This window comes from Mustela nigripes, chromosome 15 (assembly GCF_022355385.1).
Source record: "Mustela nigripes isolate SB6536 chromosome 15, MUSNIG.SB6536, whole genome shotgun sequence".
NCBI lineage: Eukaryota > Metazoa > Chordata > Mammalia > Carnivora > Mustelidae > Mustela > Mustela nigripes.
Genome location: NC_081571.1, coordinates 57,574,693 through 57,597,791, shown reverse-complemented (window position 1 = coordinate 57,597,791; position 23,099 = coordinate 57,574,693). Strand labels below are relative to the sequence as shown.

Sequence of the window (23,099 nt, the reverse complement as noted above, 5' to 3'; positions counted from 1 at the left end):
TAAGACTATACATCAATATTGGAGGAAATATGTCAAATCCAAATTATGAATTTTAGTCTATGGGTTGTAAAGGGAATACCTTAAATTTTCTGTTTGTTGTTCTCAGTATTAAAAGATAAGAAAAGAAGTATAGGGACAGCTGGGTGGCTCAGTTGGTTAAGTGTCTGCCTTCAGCTCAGGTCATGATCTTGGGTTCCTGGGATTGAGCCCTGCATCAGGCTCCCTGCTCAGCAGAGAATCTGCTTCTCCCTCTTGCTCTGTGCTCTTTCCCTCTCTGTCTCTCCCTCAAGTAAATAAAAATCTTTTGAAAATTTTTAAAAAATTAAATATAAATAAAAGTAAAAAGAGAACAAGTATCCTGTGAGTTTACAAACAAGAAGTACTTGATCAGAAAACAGGTAACACTTTTGAGTTGGTCAAGGAAATGTGACCACAAGTATTTTTCATGCAATGGAAATCTGTGTCACTTAGCAAGGTAAAGCTGCTGAGCTACCAGGAAGTACGACACCCATTCTTATGAACAGGCCTTAAAGGTGAGAAGTCAATAGACACAAGTTCTGCTTTTATGTAACCACTCAAGGGAGAAGAAGCATGAAGCCCCAGGTCTCTCCAAAAACAATACGGTATGAGACAACAGCAATGCACATTCTGCTTTCTCCCATGATTATAGAGTCTCATTTATAACTCTAGGCTGATCCCCTTTGGGGTAAAGGGAAACTATAACAGGACCCTTGCTGAAATCAAACTATGGTCCAAAGGTACATTATTAACATTACCCTGTCACCAGCCACACCTGCCCTGTGAGATAATCTCACCTGGAAAACAGAAGAGACACTGGGGAGATGAGAAATCGGTGTCACTGTTTCTGATTGCCTCTTTATATATCAAGTGCTTCATTTAATTGATGCATATAGATAACTCAAGGAAATTAGAAAACATTTGTTTTGCTATTCAAACTGTCCCACAACACCAGCATGACTTGGTTGCTTGCTAGAAATCCAGTTTATCAGGCTATATCCCAAATATAAAATCTGGGTGCCTGGGTGGCTCAGTGGGTTGGGCCTCTGCCTTCAGCTCAGGTCATGATCTCAGAGTCTGGGATCGAGGCCCGCATCGGGCTCTCTGCTCAGTGGGGAGCCTGTTTCCCCCTCTCTCTCTGCCTCCCTCTCTGCCTACCTGTGACCTCTCTCTTTCTCTCTCTCAAATAAATAAATAAAATCTTAAAAAAAAAAAAATCTGCCTTTTAAATCCCAGATCAAAATCTGCTTTTTAAAAGGATACCCAGATAATTCATATTCATACTAAATTTTGAAGGACACTGCTATAACTCAAGGGCCAAGTTAAAGTTCAGAGAGTTTAGCAACTTGCCCAGCACAAGCAGTTGATGATCTGGGGTCATTTGTAAGTAGAGAACATCTCATCATTTTAGATATAGTCTAATGCCTAAATAACTTAAAAAAAAAAAAAAAGAAGAAGAAGAAGAAGAAGGTCTAAGGAAATTAAGGTCAGCCTTAGGATTCCTACAGAATACAGGATTTTTCAGCCAGGGTCAATAGGGTAAATAACAATTTAAGCCATTTAAGAAATGTTTTGGGAAAAATTTTATCAGAATGCCTTAGTTATCTAGGACTGCTGGAACAAAATACCATATACAAGGTGGCTTAAACAATAGATATTTATTACTCACAGTTCTGAAAGCTGAGAATTTTAGGTCAAAGTGCTGTTAGATTTAGATCCTGGTGAGGGTCCTCCTTATGGATTGTAGATGGCCACCTTCACAGGACACAAGCAGCTCTGTTGTCTCTTCCTCTTTCTATAAGGATAAGAATCCTATCATGAAGGCCCCATTTTCCTGACCTCATCTAAACCTAATTACCTCCAAGAAACCACATTTCCTAATACCAACACACTGGGGGTGAGAGCTTCAACATATGAATTTTGAAGGAACACAAACATTCAGTTCATAATGCAAAACATGCTGAAATTATCATTATCACTAAACAAAATACTTATTTTCTTTTTTTTTATTTTATTAAAGATTTTTATTTATTTATTTGACAGAGAGAGATCACAAGTAGGCAGAGAGAGAGAGGAGGAAGCAGGCTCCCTGCTGAGCAGAGAGCCCAATGCAGGACTCGATCCCAGGACCCTGAGATCATGACCTGAGCCGAAGGCAGCAGCTTAACCCACTGAGCCACCCAGGCGCCCCCAAAATACTTATTTTCACAGGGAAAAATATCAGACATCAAGCTCAATTCAATTTAACAAATAGATAAAAAATATAGACAAAAAATATAGATTAAAAAATAATTTTTTGAAATTACTAAAGAAATATAAAAATAGACATAGGTTATAGCAAATTAGAAATCTTAGAAGGGTACCCCTCAACGACAGAGGAGCTGTCCTCCAAATAGAACTATTTTTCTACGAGCTAGACAATCCTAAATTGAGTAAATGAGCTGGGGAATCAATCAGGGCAGTTCAATAAGTGTTTAGGGAAAAAATGACTAGAAATCTCCATGCCAGAGTACATACTACTAGTACACATGTGCATACATGCTGTGTGTGCTCATCTGTGCACGTGCACGCGCGCGCGCACACACACACACACACACACAAACACACACAGAGGAACTATGTTATTTTTATTGATCAGTAAAATCAAAAGCTGGCGTTTTGAAGAATCTAATAAAACACTCAAATTTTTGCCAAATTGCATTTTTTTAAAAAAGTTGAAAGCACAACTTTAAGCAAAGAGATGTATCATAACTATAGATATGGAAAATATTTCTTTCACTGGGAAAATAATTCTAATTGGAATTTAGAATGAGATCATACCTATTAAAACTGACTGATACAGACACATACAAAAATGAATTATCTATGAATCTCCAAGTATTTCAGGAAACCAAAAGTATAACATAATGAATTTTCACCAACAGAATGACTATATTCAAGATGCAGATGAGATAAAACAAAATTTTACTATAATAAGGATTCACAAAAAAATTTGGGAGAACTTTTAGTATTCTTAGAAAAACTGTCATTAAGAAAAAAATAATAAAAATAATTAGAATAAAAAATACTGTTAAGATTTAAAAATAAATAGATATGGTGCAGTAGTATGCATTTAATGGAAGACTGAGTGAGCTAATGAAAGTGCCAAGGGATTTCCAGAGGAAGGCAGCCAAAAAGGATGAAGAGTAGAGGCACCTAGGTGGCTCAGTCAGTTGAGTGCCTGACTCTTGATTTCAGTTCAGGTCATGATCTTGGGGTTGTGACATGGAGCCCGGCATCCAGGTTGAGTGTGGAGTTTGCTTAAGATTCTCTCTCTCCCTCTGCCCCTCCCTTATCCCTCTCCCTCGCTATTTAAAAAAAGAAGAAGAAGAAGAGTCAAATGGCATGAGAGAAATAGAAGGTAGGCTCAATTCAGACATCCATCCACATAGTAATAGTTCCAGGAGGGGAAATGGAAAATGGAGGAAAGGAAATAGAATAATAATTCACATAGAATGTTCAAAAGCTGAAGAAAGACGATTTAAATTAGAATCAAACTTTTTAAAAAAAATCTTGCCAAAATATGAGTTGTTGTAAAATAAAAGCAAAGGGAATCCAAAGTAAACTTACCTTCTTAAACATAAAACACACTTCAGTATTAAAATAGGGTTACAAAGAATATCAATTCTAAAATTAGAGATTATTTAGAAAAGCACTACATATCAAAACCTGCTGAATAGGACTAAAACAAAACAAAAAAGATTGACAAAAATTAGACACTCACTTCAAGAATCAAGGGAAATGAATTCTCTGGTGAATTCTACCAAACTTTCAAAGAAGAAATAACACCTATTCTCCTGAAGCTGTTTCAAAAAATTGAAGCAGGAGGAAAACTTCCAGACTCTTTATGAAGCCAGCATTACCCTGATCCCCAAACCAGGCAAAGACCACACCAAAAAGGAGAATTTCAGACCAATATCACTGATGAATATGGATGCTAAGATCCTCGACAAGATCCTAGCTAATAGGATCTAACAGCACATTAAAAAGATTATCCACCATGACCAGGTGGGATTCATCCCTGGGTTACAAGGATGGTTCAACATTCGCAAATCAATCAATGTGATACAACAAACCAATAAAAGAAGAGAGAAGAACCACATGGTCCTCTCACTTGATGCAGAAAAAGCATTTGACAAAATCCAGCATCCGTTCCTGATTAAAACACTTCAAAGTATAAGGATAGAGGGAACATTCCTGAACTTCATAAAATCTATCTATGAAAAACCCACAGTAAATATCATCCTCAATGGGAAAAAGCTTGCAGCCTTCCCGTTGAGATCAGGAACACGACAAGGATGCCCACTCTCACCACTCTTTTTCAACATAGTATTAGAAGTCCTAGCAACAGCAATCAGACAACAAAGAGAAATAAAAGGTATCCAAATTGGTAATGAAGAAGTCAAACTAGGACCGACAAGGCCTAAAAGAGTATGCGACCACCAAGCTGACACTGCAGGAAATATTAAGGGGGGTTCTATAAAAGAGGAAAAATCCTAAAAATATCATTGAACAGAAATATGGAGACAATCTACAGAAAGAAAGACTTCAAAGGTAACACGATGTCAATAAAAACACATCTATGAATAATCACCTTCAATGTGAATGGCCTAAATGCACCCTTAAAATGACACAGGGTTGCAGATTGGTTAAAACGACAGGACCCATCCACATGTTGTCTACAAGAGACCCATTTCAAACCTAAGGATACACCCAGACTGAAAGTGAAGGGATGGAGAAGCATCTTTCATGCCAATGGGCCTTAAAAGAAGGCTGGGGTAGCGATTCTCATATCAAATAAATTAGATTTTAAACTAAAGACTGTAGTCAGAGATACAGAAGGACACTACATCATTCTTAAAGGGACTATCTACTAAGATGATCTAACAATTGTAAATATCTATACCCCAATATGGGAGCAGCCAATTACATAAGAAAACTATTAATCAAGATAAAGAGTCATATTGGGGCGCCTGGGTGGCTCAGTGGGTTAAAGCCTCTGCCTTCGGCTCAGGTCATGATCCCAGAGTCCCACATCGGGCTCTCTGCTCGGCAGGGAGACTGCTTCCTCCTCTCTCTCTCTCTCTGCCTGCCTCTCTGCCTACTTGTGATCTCTGTCTGTCAAATAAATAAATAAATAAAATCTTTAAAAAAAGAAAAAAAGATAAAGAGTCATATTGATATGAATACATTAATAGTAGGAGATCTTAACACACCTCTCTCAGTAATAGACAGATCATCCAAGCAGAAAATCAATAAAGAAACAAGAGCATTGAATGACACATTGGACCAGATGGACCTCATAGATATATACAGAACATTCCACCCTAAAACAACAGAATACTCATTCTTCTCAAATGCACATGGAACTTTCTCCAGAATAGATCACATACTGGGACACTAATCAGGGCACAACCGATATCAATAGACTGAGATTATTCCCTGCATATTCTCAGACCACAATGCTTTGAAACTGGAGCTCAATCACAAGGAAAAGTTTGGAAGGAACTCAAACACTTGGAAGCTAAAGACCACCTTGCTTAAGAATGCTTGGATCAACCAGGAGATCAAAGAAGAACTGAAACAATTCATGGAAACCAATGAGAATGAAGACACTCTGGTCCAAAACCTATGGGATACAGCAAAGGCGGTCCTAAGGGGGAAATACATAGCCATGAAAGCCTCTCTCAAAAAAAATTGAAAAATCCAGAATACACCAGCTGTCTCTATACCTTAAAGAACTAGAGAATCAACAACAAATTAAATCAGCTCCAAACACAGGAAGGGAAATAATCAAGATTAGAACAGAGATCAATGAAATAGAAACGAGATAATTAATTCAAATTAATAAAATTATGAATGAAAAGGGAGAGATCACAACTAACACCAAGGAAATAGAAACAATCATCAGAAGTTATTATCAACAGTTACATGCCAATAAGTTAAGCAACCTAGATGAAATGGATGCATTCTTGGAAAACTATAAACTCCCATAATTGAACCAGGAAGAAATTGACAACCTGAATAGACCAGTATCTAGTAACGAGATTGAATCAGTGATCAAAAACCTCCCAAAAAACAAGAGCCCAGGACCTGACAGATTCCCTGGGGAATTCTACCAAACTTTCAAAGAAGAAATAATACCTATTCTCCTGAAGCTGTTTCCAAAAATTGAAGCAGAAGAATCAAGGAAAAATAAAAAATGGGACTCAACTCATAATGGGAAGGAAAGAATGAAGATAAAAAAACAAATCCCATAAAAATATAATAAGAAGACCAAAAATATATAAATAAAAACAAAAGCGGATTTTTCGAAGAATTTAGTGCAACAAACCAAGTTTTTGCCTCTTAAAAAAAGTTAGAAAACACAAACAGCTTTCAGAATGGAAAAGCAACATAACTACAGACATGGAGGAAATTTCTTTAATTATAGGAGATCACTATTGGTAACTTTACATCAATAAATTCAAAAAACAAGAAGTTGAATTCTGAGGAAAATATGAAATAAATAGATTGACCCAATAAAAACGGAAAATCATTGACGTTTAAAAGATCCTACTTTAAAATGCATCAAACCCAAACAACTTTACTTGCAAGTCTTTCAGAACCATCAAAGTAGAGTTAAACTCTATGACATTAAAAGGTTTTTAGAAAACAGAAAAATACAGAAGTCTTCTCAAAGTTGGCAGCATCTTCATGGCGAAATGTAAATGGTCAGACTTACAAAAATATTCCAGTGCAATCCCATTGATAAAAACAGACATAAAGATATAAACAAAATTTAAAATACAGTCCAGCCATGGATTGGAATAATACTGGTAGCCAAGGAGAGTTTTTCTCCAGGAATGCAAGGACTGCTCATTTCTAGGGCATCTCAGACCAGTGTAAGTATATGAAGTAGTTTATAAGACTCAGAGAAGCTAAAGGCTTTACTGAGATGTTGCATCTCTCAGGACCTGAAGAACATGTAACTCCCTGAGCCAGAGCAGGACTGCAGTTTTATTGCGCAGGGAAAATAACGCCCCCCACCCTCCCCACCCCGACCCCACATTTCTTTGGGCTGATCCAGCATGCGCTTTTCTTCATCTCTGCCTGCTGCTGAATTCATGGTTGGGATAGCTGGAGATTGTGCCTATTGCTTGAGATCACTGGTAAAATCCCACTCTGAAAACTGTCAGAACAATTCTTTCAAGATCTGAGTTCCCAAACATCCTGATCTGTCTGTCAAGATTCAAGGGAAATAGTGAATAGAAAACAAACAAACAAACAAACATGAATGGCAGATGCAGGGTGGGGAAGAGAGGAAAAAAATGAGAAAAAAAAAAAACGCAATGAGGCAAAAGTTGAAGCAGGGGACATTTTTTGTTTGTTTGTTTGTTTAATTCTTTAAATACCAAAATGATATGAATAGACTTTAAAATATAATCTAGGAGATCGTCTAGACAAATGCTGAAAACACATCACATACACAAAATTTAACAATAATTCATTACCTTTTGAAATGTATCTACCAAAAAACTATAGCATTTACCACTTATCACACTTCATAGATAAACATTTTTTTATTATTTATTTATTTATTTGACAGACAGTGATCACAAGTAGGCAGGGGGTGGGGGGAAAGCAGGCTCCCTGCTGAGCAGAGAACCTAATGTGGGGCTTGATCCCAGGACCCTGGGATCATGACCTGAGCCGAAGGCAGAGGCTTTAACCCACTGAGCTCCCCAGGCACCCCAATAAACATTTTTTAAATACAATCCCATGAAAGGCACAAATAAGATGAGGCAGTCCACAAATAAGATGTGGACATCTTCTGTTTATCTGCTTAGCACTACTCCTTTGTTCTGTGAAAAATCACCCCCTCCTATGGGGAGCTGCTCCCCACAGCAAGACAACTCTATGGCAGGGAAAAAGGGGCCACCACTATCAGTCCATTTTTTAAGGTTAAAATCTGAATGAGCCAAGACAATCATCATTCTTTCCTAGATTTTGTTTTCCCGAGATTGTGTTTCCCCGACTTAAGTGGAATAAAGGAATTGAATTCTAGCTAGTGGCAGAATGAGACATGAAACATGCAACTCTCTGTATCCAGGGTCCTTCTCAATAAGGGGGCAATCAATAGGTTTAGAAAACGGGGCCCAAATGGAGAGAAAATTAAAAAGAAGCTAGCGAGAACATGCGTCCTAGCTATGCTTATTTCTGGCTTCGAGTGTCCTTTGGGCCAAGCTGCCTTGACTTCAGGCCAGCTGCAAATGTGTGAATCTCCTAATAACTTTCTCTTTGATACCTAAATTTATTCAAGTTAAATGTATGTTATTTGCAATCAAAAACATCCTGACTGAAATATCATCACTACTACTCAACATTGTTCTCAGGACCCAAAAAGTGCAGTAAAAGACAGAAAATGAATAGAAGAAATAAATACTGAAAATAAAGATGTGATTATGTGAAGATGGTGTTTATATCAAATCTAAAATAAAGAGAGATTCAATTTAGAAATATTTTTAAAATATGAGCAAATGTAATGTTGCTTAAGGTAAAAAAATAAAAGTAAAAAATAACTCTTCCGTGGATTAGCAACAAGAAATTAGCAAACATAATAAAAAGATCGAAATGCAGCAAAAACCCCATGTTCCTAGATGGGAAGACAAATATTAAGATGTTTTTTCTTTAAAAATAATTCTTCCCGGTGATAACATCCTAAAATGTTAGTACTTTTCACCTCTGGGTAAGGACAGTTGGAGACAGATGGAAAGGAAGTAGAAGGCGAAATCTTGCCTTCTTTAGCTTGTTTGTTTTTGTATTACTTGAATTATTACAAGCATGCATTCATGCAGAACTTTTGTAATTCAAGAAAGCAATGGCACGAAAAATATTTTTCAGCCCTAATGTTACAAATCATGTAATTATTTTACAAAATGAGGGGTCAGAAGTGGGAGGATGATCTGCCTTGATTCCTCCAACAATATTAATCAGCTCATGTTATAAAACTTGCTGTGTACCTTCCTGCTTCCCCAAACTGGAGGTCAACAAGACAGTAAGTTCCTTGAGAGCAAAAACACGTTTCATCTTTCTACTGCAGTACTTACCACAATAGTGGTTTTTGGGGGGTGTTTAGTAAGTGCTAATGCGTTTATTAAGTAAATACATGGTCTAGAAGAATGTAGCTGCTCTGGGGCAATGCACTCACATCATAAAACCATCTATCTGCCTTTATAAGACACAGGATCCCCTAGAGGTACATGGAAAACTCTTTTCTAAGTGAAAATGCAAAGTTTTTAAAGACTTTCTCTTATAGCTTCTCAGATGACCTTTTCCAACATGTAAAGAAATAGTGACGGGGAGAAAGAGAATGATTTTAGCACATGATATAATTGATTTGAGAGGTAGGGATATAGGCTAAATGTGGGGAGATACAGTCAATGGTCCAAGAATGAGAAGGACATCCTTTCAAGTCTGGTGAATCTTTTATTAATTAACATATAATGTATTATTTGTTTCAGGGGTACAGGTCTGTGAATCATCATCAGTCTTACACAATTCACAGCACTCACTGTAGCACATACCCTACCCAATGTCCATCACCCAATAAATTGATTATTAAAGAAAAAGTTCTTCCCACATTAAGCAGATTCTAGCAATGTTCCCATGCAAAGAATGTATCCCTCAGTAATAAGACATGCCAAGCTAAGTTAATTCCAGATGCACTGTATGTCATGGCAATAAATGCAGTATATGGCTCAGATGGAAGATAAAAATATTTCATTAGTTTCTTACCATTGAATTAAATAACAACATTAACTTTTCAGCAATATGCATACTTATAACTGTTGAAATGTCAAGAATAGTCCATTCTTTTTTATTTATCTAAATCTCAGACTCAACTTTCAAGAACATTTGCAACAATATTTTACTAGCAAATGTATTTTTTAAATGACAGTAAATGCTTTACACTTAAACTGAAAATTATTTATAAATATTATTCCTCTCCTAGATACATTCATTCTTTTGTAATAAAGGACAATAGTGAAAGAAGAAAATATTCCAAGATTTGCTAGAAGCAGAGAGCTTGATCTCTTTAAGATGAATGAACTGTCTCCAAAATCAATACTGTAAATGATATTTTCCCCTTTCCAACAGAAAGATTCTACTTTGAAAAGCTAGGATGGGTCTTGGTAATTCTAATGCTGGTGATTCATGTACAGCCGAAGCCTTGTCCTATAGTCAGAGTTGAGCCTATCCCAAAGCAGTGCTTTGAGTTTCTGAAACTGGAAAGAAAGACTCTGTATCAAGACTCTATTACTTAGATGAGTTAAGGGAACATTTCTAAGCATACTGAGATATATTTAGCTTTACAATGAACTGTTTTCTTCCAGTAGGTTTGGCTTCTTAATTATGATGAGCTAAAAGATATCGAGGGTAATAATAATAACTAATAGTAATAATAATAAACTAATAATAAAATGCTAGCATTTTTTAAAACACTTGGAACAATGCTCTATTGAAGTACTCTCCCTGTGATAGTTCTCACTACACCCATATAGAGTAGTTGCTATATTATCTCCATTTTGTGGATGAGAAATCTGATTAGTTTAAAGATAAGTTTAGCCAAGTTGTTCTGTCAGGAGATGGCAGAACTGAGTATGAAACTGAAGGCTGACCAACACGGGAGTTCCTTTTCATGTCTTTCTTTTCCTGTTTATTGTTTTAGTTTTTGTTTTTCCCATTACCCTCATAGACCCACCATTCATTCATCCTTTTTTGTTCCTTATCCTTTCTTGGACTACATTGTTTTTCCCGAGGTTACATAAGAGAACCTCGGCATGGAGACCTTAATAATCCTGGATTTACTATTTCATGGCTGTTACACGTCACTGTACTTTTTAACAATTAAAATCTTTCAAAATCAAATTTTCCTTCGAGGTTAACACCACCTTAAAGATTTGGTGTCTTCTTATCATTCTATTCCCTGCTGCAATCTGGGGAGACTCGGGAGTCATGTAGATGACTCTTGTGAGACCCAATAGCTTTTCACTTTACTGGCCCCTTAACTGGGGCGACTTGATTTTTCACTCGACTTCTGCAGCCAACACCATCCTCCACTGGTAGGTGCTTTCCACCTCAACAAACAGAAACTCCAATGTCCTTTCTCTCCTCTGACTAATTTTCTGTTGTGCTAAGGTATTTTTAACCCTCTTGGTTTGCCAAATACATCTCCGGATACATCCCCCTTCCCTGTTTTTAAGTCCATTTAGACCTTGTTCTTGATGATCTGTTACCCTGGTCTTCTTCCAAAGTGTCCTTCTGCAACTCATCTACGCCCAGGCTGCTAGGCACAGCTCAAAAAAATCAATCAATCAATCAACAGACATACACACGCAACTACGCAGATCATTAGATTATTCCAATAAAACTTTATATTATGCATTTCATCTGTTCTTCCAGAACTATGTAGCCATCGATTGAATATTCCAAATAAGCTCCCTCTCCCAGTCCTTTCAGTGGCCATTCCAAGCTTTCACACCCACCCTCATGCTCTGTCCCCACACGCTCTCACCGCACCACAGATGACTTCACTTCCCTCCTCACACAAAAGGTCAGAGGTGATTATGAGCCCATCCCCACCTTCCTGCTTCCTTACCTTGTTGACCCTGTCGCCCGGGAAGTAGTATCCAGGCTATTCAAGTATCGGCACCTGAAATCTCTCCCCTCCACAATCTATCAGAGGACTGTCCCAACATTCCTGTGCATCTAGCCTCACGTACAGATGGCTCTTCTATGATAGCATATAAATATCCTCAAGTCACTCCCATTAAATCAAAAACAGACAAAAAAAAAAAAAAAAAAAAACCACCTTCTTGTCTTCACACACCTCCCTAGATTTTTGCCTCAAAACTTCCTTTCCTTTCATTACCAAATATTTTACAAAGCAGCTTCCCTCATTGTCCCTACCTCAACCCCTTAAAATCCAGCATCTGACCCCAGTTCCTAACAATGACCTCCAAGTGACTAAATCTGATGCCTCCTCATCCCTGACCTTCGCAGCTGCCCCTGAACTTGGTTAGGTTCCCTACCCTGAACTCTCATTAGAGAGTTACTTCTCCTCAGAGTTACCTCTTCACGTGCCTATCTTACTTACTGTCCTCCTTGAATATAAAACACCATCCATCAGTATCTGCTGATACTTTCTTCCAAATCCTATCTCTGTCCATTGTCTCATTTTCAGTCCAGTACAATTCAGGCCATCAGTATTCCTTATTAAAAGAAACTGTTATGTTACAATAGATTGTTTATCCTCCTACCTTTAGCACTTCCAGAACAAACTACACACCAAGTAAATGGATCGCATTGAGTGATTGAACATACATACACATTGTGATTTACTCCATGTTCCCCAATTTTCTCAGGAAAGCAATGAAAATAATGGAAAGGTGAGCTAAGACAAGACCTAGTGGATTGGGGAAAGGGATACAGAGATATCCAGGGAGGGCCATATGAAACTTACAGTCCAGGCATGCAGGGGACTGTCAGGCTCTCAGCCTGCTTCTTATGGGAGCCACAACGTTGTGTTAGCACAAGGTAAAGCACAAAGAAGGTACCGTCATCCAGAGTTTTCCAGATCAATCAAGGCCTTAAAAGAATGACTTTCAAAAATCTCTTTCTCTAATAAGAAAGTAATTAAAAAAAAATCTGGTCTGTTTTTGTTCTTTTTCTTCAAAAAAAAAAAAAAATTTTAAAAAGTGACCACACTATACTGTTGCTCTGATGAATTCCGAGTACAGTGAGCATCTGATGACTGAACTGGCGTGTACTGAACAGAATGCTCATCTCCCCGTCAATAAAAAGCTGCATCCGGTCTTATGAGGCCAATTCCTTCAGAACTTCATTTTACTTGTGCTTGAAATTAGGACATAAAGACAGTGTTACAGCAGTTATAATATCTTTGTATAATACATTTTTTTTTCTTAAATTACTTTGTTTCTTATACTTAGATCCCTAAGCAAATGTGTGATCTTGGGCAAGTCACTTGGAGAAGAGGGATACATGGAGAGTACTGAACCAGATGATTTCCAGGGACTCTTTCACCACAAAAGCACAGTAGTCCTTTGCATGCGTCTCTTTTTGCAGCATTCAGGGTTAATGAGCTCTATCACTGACTCTGACCTCAGAGGGAAACTGACTCATAGGAAGACAACCGTTGCCAACCACCCCAATCAATACTCTCCCTGCGAAGATGATCACTCCCTGTTTAAAACCCTGTATATTTGTGTCACTGATTAGTGCCTGTATAAGTGACACTTTTGCTAGTGACCAAATGCCAAAATTACCAAGCGATAGAGGGGGAAGAGACCCTAAGGTATTATCTAGTCCAGTTATAGCCCTTGACCCCAGTGATGCGGGTGCATTCCTGAATCAATTTCAGTATTCCAAATGTCCAGTGATAATTCTTCTACATTTGAGGACAATCTTGGAAAGTTAATCAAGCTAAATTCATGAGTTTAGATATAGGAGATGGTCCCATAAGGTTGCTTTTTAAATAAACTATTATAGTGTAAGACACTAGATGTAATAAATGCCCTGAATTATAAAGAGCTATTATTCTGAAGATTTTTATTCTGGATTTCAAAAATTGTTTTAATGTTCTGTATTTAGAACCAGAGATTATTTTAAAATGATTGACAAGTAATATAAGATTTTCTCTTAGGAAGAAAAAAAAAACTTAATCATAGCAAAGGAAATTGTGTTGTTGTTGGAATAACCCTTTGCATATGAGAAGGAAACTCTTGATTGTATAACTAGAATGTTCAACCGCAGGTGCTGGCAATAGGAAGTTGTTCTTACAAGCAGAACTTTCACAGCACGGGAAGTACTGGATAAAAGGATAAACTCAGCGTTGGCCCTCGTACTGACTGCCGAGATGGCTGAAATGACATTCCAGTCACTGTGGGGACCACCCTCCCTGCCTGACACTCACATGACACAATCACAGCTGGCCAGGACCCTAGGGACCTGAAGACCAGGCTCTGACCCCATATAAGAATTTCTTACTGCGTGTCTCTGACAGATGGCCTGCCTAGCTCCAGCAAAAATTCAGAACTTCAAAAAATAGCCCTGCTCATTTCTGGACATTTTGAGAGGTCAAAAACTTTCACTGAACTTTATCAAAATTTCTATCATTGGACCTTTCCCTGCTGGTCCTAGGGTTGTCACACACACACCAGAGACCTGAAAAATCTATTCCTTTGATAGGATAACTTTTTGTGACATCTATTATCAAGCTTTCCCTTCTTGGGACAAAACATTCCCAATTTTTGCAATGATTTCATACTTGGCATAATTTCCGGAATCTTCACAATCTGTATTTTCCTATGCTAACCAAGTTTGCCTTTCCAAAACTTGCCATAAACTGTAGCTCCCCATAGCTGTAGTACTCAGATGTAGTTTGACCAGTAAAAATGTGATGAAACTATTCATTCCTATTAATAGTGAACTACTAATTTTAAACTATGTAGCTGTATTAGTCAGCCTAAAAATAGAACAGATGGGCCTTTTCTGTTTTTAGTCATTGTTAGTTCCCATTAACTTATGGGGGGAAAAAGAAAAATCTTTTATGCAGAAAATGATTCCAAATAAAACTGATTTTTAAAATACATGGTTTCCCTGTAAGCTTTCCTACATTCCACTCATACTTGCAATATAAATAATAAAATAGTTTGGCTTAAATTTAAATAGCAAGTAGACATGCGTACATGAAAAAAAGTACAAATTTTTACTGAGCTAGATTAACAAAGCAAATATAAAAATGTCTTCCTGGTTAGAAATGCTAAATTTTATAAATAATATTAAATTTCCTAAAAATATTTATTAGATGGATGTATCTCATATAATATTACTTATGGAACTTTTTAAGAATCTGAATAAAATGTTTCTAAGGGTTATTGAAAAATATGTGGGTAGAAACAGACAAGCACTTAAAAAATAGTGAGAGTTCTTATCTCTAATCACTAAGACACAATGAGACTTCAAAGTAAACAATGGGATCCGTGTCCAGAATATGTAGAAATCATAACTCATTGCCTTGAAGCAGACCATGTATTATATTAAAAGATATATATACATATATGTGGCTTTTAATCACAAATCAGTAGAGACATAGAATATTAATCCAGAAAATTCTGACCTTCATTTCTGGTGGGATGATAAAATTGGCATAATCTTTCTGGAAAAAATCTTGGCAATATTTATCAAATCTTCTCAAAGAGTCTACATTTTTATGCAGTCAATTCCTATCTAGAACCCCTAAGAAAATAATCAGATATTTGGACCAGGGCCAGTACAGAATAAGTTACTTAAATAGGGGGAAAAAAAGGAAAAAAAATGTATAAATTCTGATTTATAGTAAGAATCAAAGTTATGTACCTTATATTAAAAAACGAGCGCTGGCTTCTGCAAGAAGCAACCTCCAGACACAATGCTTCAAATATAAATGAGTTTATTTTGTTTCTGTCCAAACCAAGTGTTTCTGACCAGTGATGGCTCTTCTCTCATTTGTGATTCAAGCACCCATGCTCCTTCCAGCTTGTGACTCTGTCATTACTAATCTGGGGCTGCCAGTGAAGCTAGTCTCTGTCTAGCAAAAGGCAAAAAAGCCTTTGGAGTAACATCCACAGTTGGATACAATGTCAGTCCTTCTGTCCATGTTGTGTGTCCAACAATACAATGATAGTCCTTCTGTCCATGTTGTGTGTGCAGGAATTCATTCAGAAAGCCCCCTGTGGGGGCGCCTGGTTGGCTCAGTGAGTTGAAGCCTCTACCTTCAGCTCAGGTCATGATCTCAGGGTCCTGGGATCGAGCCCCACATTGGGCTCTCTGCTCAGCAGGAAGCCTGCTTCCCTTCCTCTCTCTCTGCCTGCTTCTCTGCCTACTTGTGATCTGTCAAATAAATGGATAAAATCTTTAAAAAAAAGAAAGAAAGCCCCTGTGAGTGCCGGAGGGTCTCGGAAGGAGGAGCTGAGCTACATGCACGGGATAGAAACTGGGGGTGAACAAGAAAGCTGCAGGGGCCCAGCCTGCCTTTGGAGTTCCAAACTGTGCTCTTCTCTCCAGGCAGAGCACACCCACCCTCTCTGCTGGGGAAACACCCTCGATGCCCATCTCAAAGTCTAGGATCTCTAAATGAGAGGCAGTTTTCTCCATCAGGTCAAGAATGAGACTTCTTGTGGTCTAGTGACCTATGAACTGAAAGGATGATTTATTTCTTGATTCACAGATAGATAACTTGGGTGGGGCTGAGGGAGAAAAGAAACACCATTTGGAAAAACTTAAGACAGAAACAGGGCAATTGCTAGTCTTTGGCAATGGTGAAGTCTTCCTGAGCAGACATTTGGGAAGTCTTCCTGAGCAGACATTTGGGAAGTAGAGAGATTATTTTAGGGCTTAAGCAGTGAAAGATTGTTTTTTTTTTTTATTTTGCCCAGGTTCATACCTTTCCATCAAGTGCCCATGAGGGTTCTGTTCTTTTGCTTTCTAGTCATTCCATGTACTAATTACTGCATGCAAAGTTCTTTTCCTGATGCTGTACTTCTCTCTAATTTAGTTGTGGCTACCTTGAAACCATTTGGAAAATATGAGGTGGGTCAGAAGATATCATCCTTAATCTACTCTTTGCCATAGAACTAATTTGATTTCATTCCAGGGACAGATCTGTTCAGCCTATGGTTCCCAGCCGGTCCCAACCTTCCTTTACAATTCAAGATGCGGTAGTCACTTTCCAAGCGTATAAACCTTTCATATCTGGATTCTGTCTGTTCTCACCATTTCCACTTGTGCTCCAGCCTAAACTCATTTCTATTACAATAGTTTTTAATGCTTTTTTTAAAAATCAGCTTTATTGAGGTATAAGTGATATATAGAATTGTTAAGATATTTAAAGCAGACATCATAGTGATCTGATATATGTATACATTGTGAAAGGATCCCCCCAATCCTCTTAATTAACATATCCACCACCACATATGTTTTTGTGTTTTTGCTTTATTTTGTTTTGTTTGGTGAGAAGATTTCAGTTCTATTCTCTTAGCCAATTTCAGTTCTACAATACAGTGTTCACTATAGTCACAGTATTTCACATTAAATCCTCAGAACTTATTCATTCATAGAGCATTTTAAATTTTATTTTTCTTGCTCCTTTTTAAATCTCCAGCTTCTTGTCCTTAATTAATTCAATTCCATTCTTTGTAGTTTAGTGCTATGATGATTACTGCTCTAAATTTTATCTCTGTAGAGCTGAATCTATGGGACACATTCTTATATGTAGAATATATATATATTTTTAAAAGATTTTGTTTATTTATTTATTTGACACAGAGAGAGAGATCACAAGTAGACAGAGGGGCAGGCAGAGAGAGAGAGGCTGATGCAGGCTCCCCGCTGAGCAGAGAGCCCAATGTGGGGCTCAATCCCAGGGCCCTGAGATCATGACCTGAGTCGAAGGCAGTGGCTTAACCCACTGAACCACCCAGGTGCCCCTATATGTAGTATATTATCATGTTTCTTGTTTTCTGAATTTTTTTTTCTTTTGGAGCCAAGAGGAAATAGAAGATAGAAAACATTTAGATATGTCCAAATGATCAGGTATTTTTGTTCATTTCTAATTTCAGTTGTATTTTATTATATTGTACTCAACTTATTTGATTTTTACTATTTCAAATTTTAAATATGTTTATGCTTTTATTTTGGCCTATTATAAGTTCATTACTTTTGCAAACGTTGTAAGGGACCTTTGCAAAGAAGATATATTCCCTGTTGGATATAATGTTTACTACTAGTCTTTATATAACGATGTTTCATTCACAAGTTCTTTTTCCTCTGAATTAATATTTCAGTTATTGGACTTTGTCTCCAAGTATTGTTTTCAGAATTACAATTTGTTGAAATTTACAGTATTACAAGTTTTTGCATAATTATGTTTCCATTTCTTTTGTATGTGTCTGATTTGCATTTGGTTAAAGAATTCTTGATTAGGGCCCTGTAGGGTCTTCTCACTTATGATTAAAGAAATATGCCATCTGAGTTGTTTCTGGAGAGATACGCATTAGCTCTTGACATCCAATTTCATTTAGGCTCAGGCTGTTACTGTTTCTGAAAGATATTATACATGGTTTGATAATATGGGTATTCCTTAGTTTATTATAGTTAAGGTTAATTTTCATTGCTTTTGATGATTTCAGTAATTTCAGGCAGAAATCTACATAAAAGCAACTTCATTCTCTTACCAGAACTACATGGTGTGCTGAGTCTTTGCTGTCTAAAAATATCTTCTTTGTTGCTTTCAGACATGAAATACTATTTAGATTAACACGTATACTTGAATCACAGTATTTTTCTTTTGTCCCTTGAATTTCTCATTGCCCTCTTGTACCTGATTTTGCAAAATCTGAAGAGAGCCTTATTTTTGCTTTCTTTATAAGTAACATGTTATTTATTGTGCTTGAGTATTTGAAATCCAAGACTTACTCCAGGGTGGTGGAGGAAAGTATATTAGCTCTAATTATCGTATTCCTGCAAGGTTCCATAAAATTCGAACATTAACCAACAGCATCTCAGTGAAGCACTTTGAAATATTCTCTGCCCCTCTCCACCCGCCTCCTCATGAAAGGAAAGCTACAAAAACTGAGGGAGCTAATACTGTCCTATGGGGTGGTAATATAAAGATCATTGCTCACATTTTGCCATGTACCTGCTGCTTCTCCTCTCCTGTAGGTACCTGCCCATAAAAGTAAAATGTGTTCTTTCTATTTCTGTGCATGGTAAACTGCTTCTTTGCAGAAAGATCTCCTATCTCCTGCTACCTATCTATAACTGAAGGTAAATTCATGTTAAGACATTATAAAACACCCAATGTCCTCCAAGACATAATTTGATGCTACAGTCAAATGTCCAGCTGGTTCTTGCATCTATTTCAATTAACAAGAAATCAAAGGTAGGCAGAGAGGTGACTAAGTTTCTACAAAACCCCCAAAGATAAATCTTTGTTTTATTTATTTTCATTAATTTTGTTTTCTTGGTCCCTGGTGAACTATTTTGTTCTGCAGATACAAACTTTAATTATTATTATTATTTATTTTTTTTGCAATTCTTTTCAAAGAAGAGGTGGTGCTGGAAATGTGGGTAAATCCAGATGGAGAACTGCATGTTTTCATGACCTTCTTTCTCTTTTGTTTCCATGTGTGCATCTGTTTGTTCAACTCGGGAAGGACTACGGCAGATTCTAGGCTCTGCTTCCTTCTGCTTCGCCATCTTTCCTGGTGTAGGAGTAGCATTGTCCCTTCTCAGATAGAATTCACCTCGTGAAAAGAGTTCACAGGAGCCATTCTCTTGACTGCTTCTCTCTGATATCTAGGCCATCTCTTGTGACAGCTTCTGCCACCAAAACTCAGCCTGAGTTACTGGGCTGCCACTTGCCACATTGATAAACCATCCCTCCTGGGGTATGAACACCAGTGCTGAGATGACTCGACCTGTTACTATCACCTGAGTGATGGCATCTAATTAGCATGTTGCCCTCAAGTGCCTTTCTCTAGCCTGATCTTATATACTCGGTGCCTGGCTGAAATTCTTCAAATGACTGTCAGTTTGGTGACTTTTATGAGTTTAATCATAAATGCAAGTTGTCCCTTGTTCTGTAGTTCAGAGGAGAGATGATAAACCACACAGGTCCTCATGCTCCCACCTCTCATCATAATTCTTGAATTACAAACTTTAGAGGTAGTAAATATCTAGCTCTCTAAAACTTTAGGAAAAGAAAAATATATATATAGAAAAAAGCAAGTTTTTATGGTTTTTTTTTTCCATAGCAAAGACACTCTCAGGGCTTCTCTGCCCATATTCAAATATGGAGGAATGATTATAAAGCTATAAGAAACTGAACTGTGCTTTCGCACCCATTGTACAACTGAACAATTTGTGTTTCTGTAATACATGGTTCAGTTAATTAAATTACTCTATATATCAAATCCTTGGGAGGGAGGGAAGAAAGAGCAAATAGATTGCCTTATTATGAGTATTACATTTTTGTCTTACTTGCTTTCACAAAGAGAAGGGCCATAAGATCACATAGGCCTGAACCTTATCTGGACCCTCAAAAAGATACGGCAAACTCCTATGAACTTCTAATACTATTTATATTTGTCCTCATGTCAAGTTTAATGTAAACGAACATTTATTTTACTAATTTTGTTAACAGTTCTCTGCACCTGAACAGCACCTGCATTGCCAATCACTATTCTGAGTACATAATATCGTACTAAGAGAGCCCACTGGTTCTCAAGACCAGAGTATGCAATGAGTCGCTTGATTCGAAGATACTAGATAGGATCTAGATGGAATAGGAATGCCAAAACCACTGACAGTGTTCGAAATCGGCTTTTGATTAATGATTTGTGTTCACCAGTCCTAGGTATTCACAAATGGAATGTAAAAGCACTGCAAAATAGGAATAAAAGCTAACCAGATGTCACTCTCTCCAGCAACCCACCAATACATGCCTAGCATGCATTTTCCATATCTACAGATGAAAGTAAATTAGCTATAATAAGCTGCTAACTGGGCATTATCTGAGGGCTGGAAGAAGTCCTACCATTTGGAAATGCAAAGATATTTAAATGAATAATACTAAATCTACTGTAGCAACTCTGAGCCCAAAAGCAATTTGTATTTTGTTCTTGTTCATGTAACAGAAAGAACATAATGAGCTGAAGTTTTTCCCCCAAAGGAACTTGACCTCCTTAGTGGAAAAAAAAAAAAAAAAAAAAAGAAAGAAAGAAAGATAAAATAAAAAACAGCTGTTTGGCCTAGAGGAAGAAAAGATTCCCCAATGACAAATTTACAATCAAGAGAAAATCAGGTCCAACAAAATGAAATAAAGACAGCCAATAGGATTGTCCCTAAATTTATATAAAATAGTTTGAGTATCAAAGGACAGGAAAGAGAAATGTCTCTAAAAAACCAAATGTTACAGTAACCCCCCAAAAGGAACAAAGAGGAAAGAAGAAACAAAATGTACTACTTGTATATATTATGCACTTCTGAACTTTCTTTAAAACTGCCACAGAGTTCCCATATATCTTTAGCATATATTTAACATAGTTACAGCAAGGATGGACAGATGTGCCCATCTCTAACCACACCACAACCTGCATCTCAAACATAGAAACATCAGATATGTCCTTTAACAAGAAATAAACAACTTCTCTGAGACGATAAGTAAATGAAATAAAAAACATGGATGAAAATTATAGAGCTATTTCTTCAGCAATTAAATTAAAACCAAAGCATGCAGAGGAATTAGAATCAGACGTGGTAGTGAAATCTGGGTCTGCATTGATCAACTGAGTCCTTCCAGAACCAAACTGACTTTCTTTTTTTTTTTTTTTTTTCGTATAAAAAATTATTACCGGGGCGCCTGGGTGGCTCAGTGGGTTAAAGCCTCTGCCTTCGGCTCAGGTCATGATCCCACCGTCCTGGGATCGAGCCCCGCGTCGGGCTCTCTGCTCTGCGGGGAGCCTGCTTCTTCCTCTCTCTCTCTGCCTGCCTCTCTGCCTACTTGTGATTTCTCTCTCTCTGTCAAATAAAATCTTTAAAACAAAATTATTATTACATAGGAACGGCACAGGTATTTTTAGTTTGCAATCTTTGCTCTCTCATAGGAACAGCCTAGAATTCTAACATGGACCATGTGCCTGCACTGAGTTACCACACAGGTTATTGTAAAAAAAAAAAAAAAAAAAAAAAAAAACCCAAGTGCCTCGCAACCTTGTAGATAGTTAAAATAGAATTCAGGATTTGAAGATGACTCAAAAGTCTCACAGTATAATCCCAAGACCTTTGTTTAATAAATGCATTTTTAGTTTGCTTTTGTGTGGAACCTCAAAACATAGGGTTCATTTTTCAGTCAATTGATTCAGTTCAGTTCTTCCCGTGGGGGTGGAGAGATTAAGTCATCATAGTGTTAGGATCTGATGGTCCCCCAAGGACTCCACCTGCAGCTATCACTGTGTGTGCCAGCTCGTGATTCCTGTCATTAACCCTTCCTTTCACCGTGCCATAACAGGAAATGGGTATGAACATTGCATGTGCTTCCTTCTGAACCAAAATGAAATTTTGCCAGACTGTCCTGTCAGAGCAGTAGCTTGAAGGCACATGTAAGTCAAAGGATGAAAACTTTGGAGATTATTTTCTCTTATAAAACATGAATTTTTTTTCTTTTTTTAGTTAGAGAAGAACTCCAACTTGTTAAGATAAGATTTCCTTTAGTTAGCTCTTAATGCTTTTAATATTATACCAATTGCTTGGTGTTGCCTAAAGATATACATACACAGAGGCAATAAAAAGCCCATGTGTAGGATTTTTTTAATTGACATAATAGCAAAAATGGGGGTGTAGGTAATTAATGAGAACATTAAAAAAATTGCTTTCAAATATCCACACTATTCCCAATGGCAATAAATGATTTCTGGGTGAATAATAACGTACACACAAAATGAGTAATACCTGGACCATGTTTTCAAGCATATGCTTATACCAATAAGAAAGAGAGAAAGGATGATTGCATCTCAAATCAATAGGAGAAAAGAATTGCAGATGTTATGGCTCCTAACCACAGGGGCGGGAACCCCAAAGCAAGGAACCTCTCTGCTGGCTGGAATTGCTGAACACACGTCCTGAAACAAAGAGACACGGAAGCTGGACGAGAATTCTGGAGTGCCGGGAAAGGCAAAGCAAGCCTCCAAATTGAAAACTCACAGCACTGCCTCCATTTGCTTTACCTGAAATTTAAATTCTGTATGATGGAAGTGGGTGGTCTTTCTGACTAAATCAGTGGGGCGGGGAGAGGGGTAGTCAGAATAGCAATAGCAAATAACTTTTGGAGCCAACAGAAGGAAAATTGCTTTTCTATCATGGGACTAATCATAATATTTGCGCATAAATGTGAAAAACAGAAGAGAGCTTTCGAGGGGCTGTTACAGATGGTTCATGTAGAA

General features: G+C 37.4%; 1 long non-coding RNA gene across 1 annotated transcript in view; it reads right to left on the bottom strand.

Moving 5' to 3' along the window:
• Nucleotides 1–1,693: 1,693 nt before the first annotated feature.
• The window catches only part of LOC132002580 (uncharacterized), a 132,422-nt gene continuing 111,016 nt past the window's right edge, over nucleotides 1,694–23,099 (bottom strand). The window contains exon 4 of the long non-coding RNA XR_009399952.1: nucleotides 1,694–1,813. This is a non-coding gene — a long non-coding RNA (uncharacterized LOC132002580). The remainder of the gene's footprint in view (nucleotides 1,814–23,099) is intronic.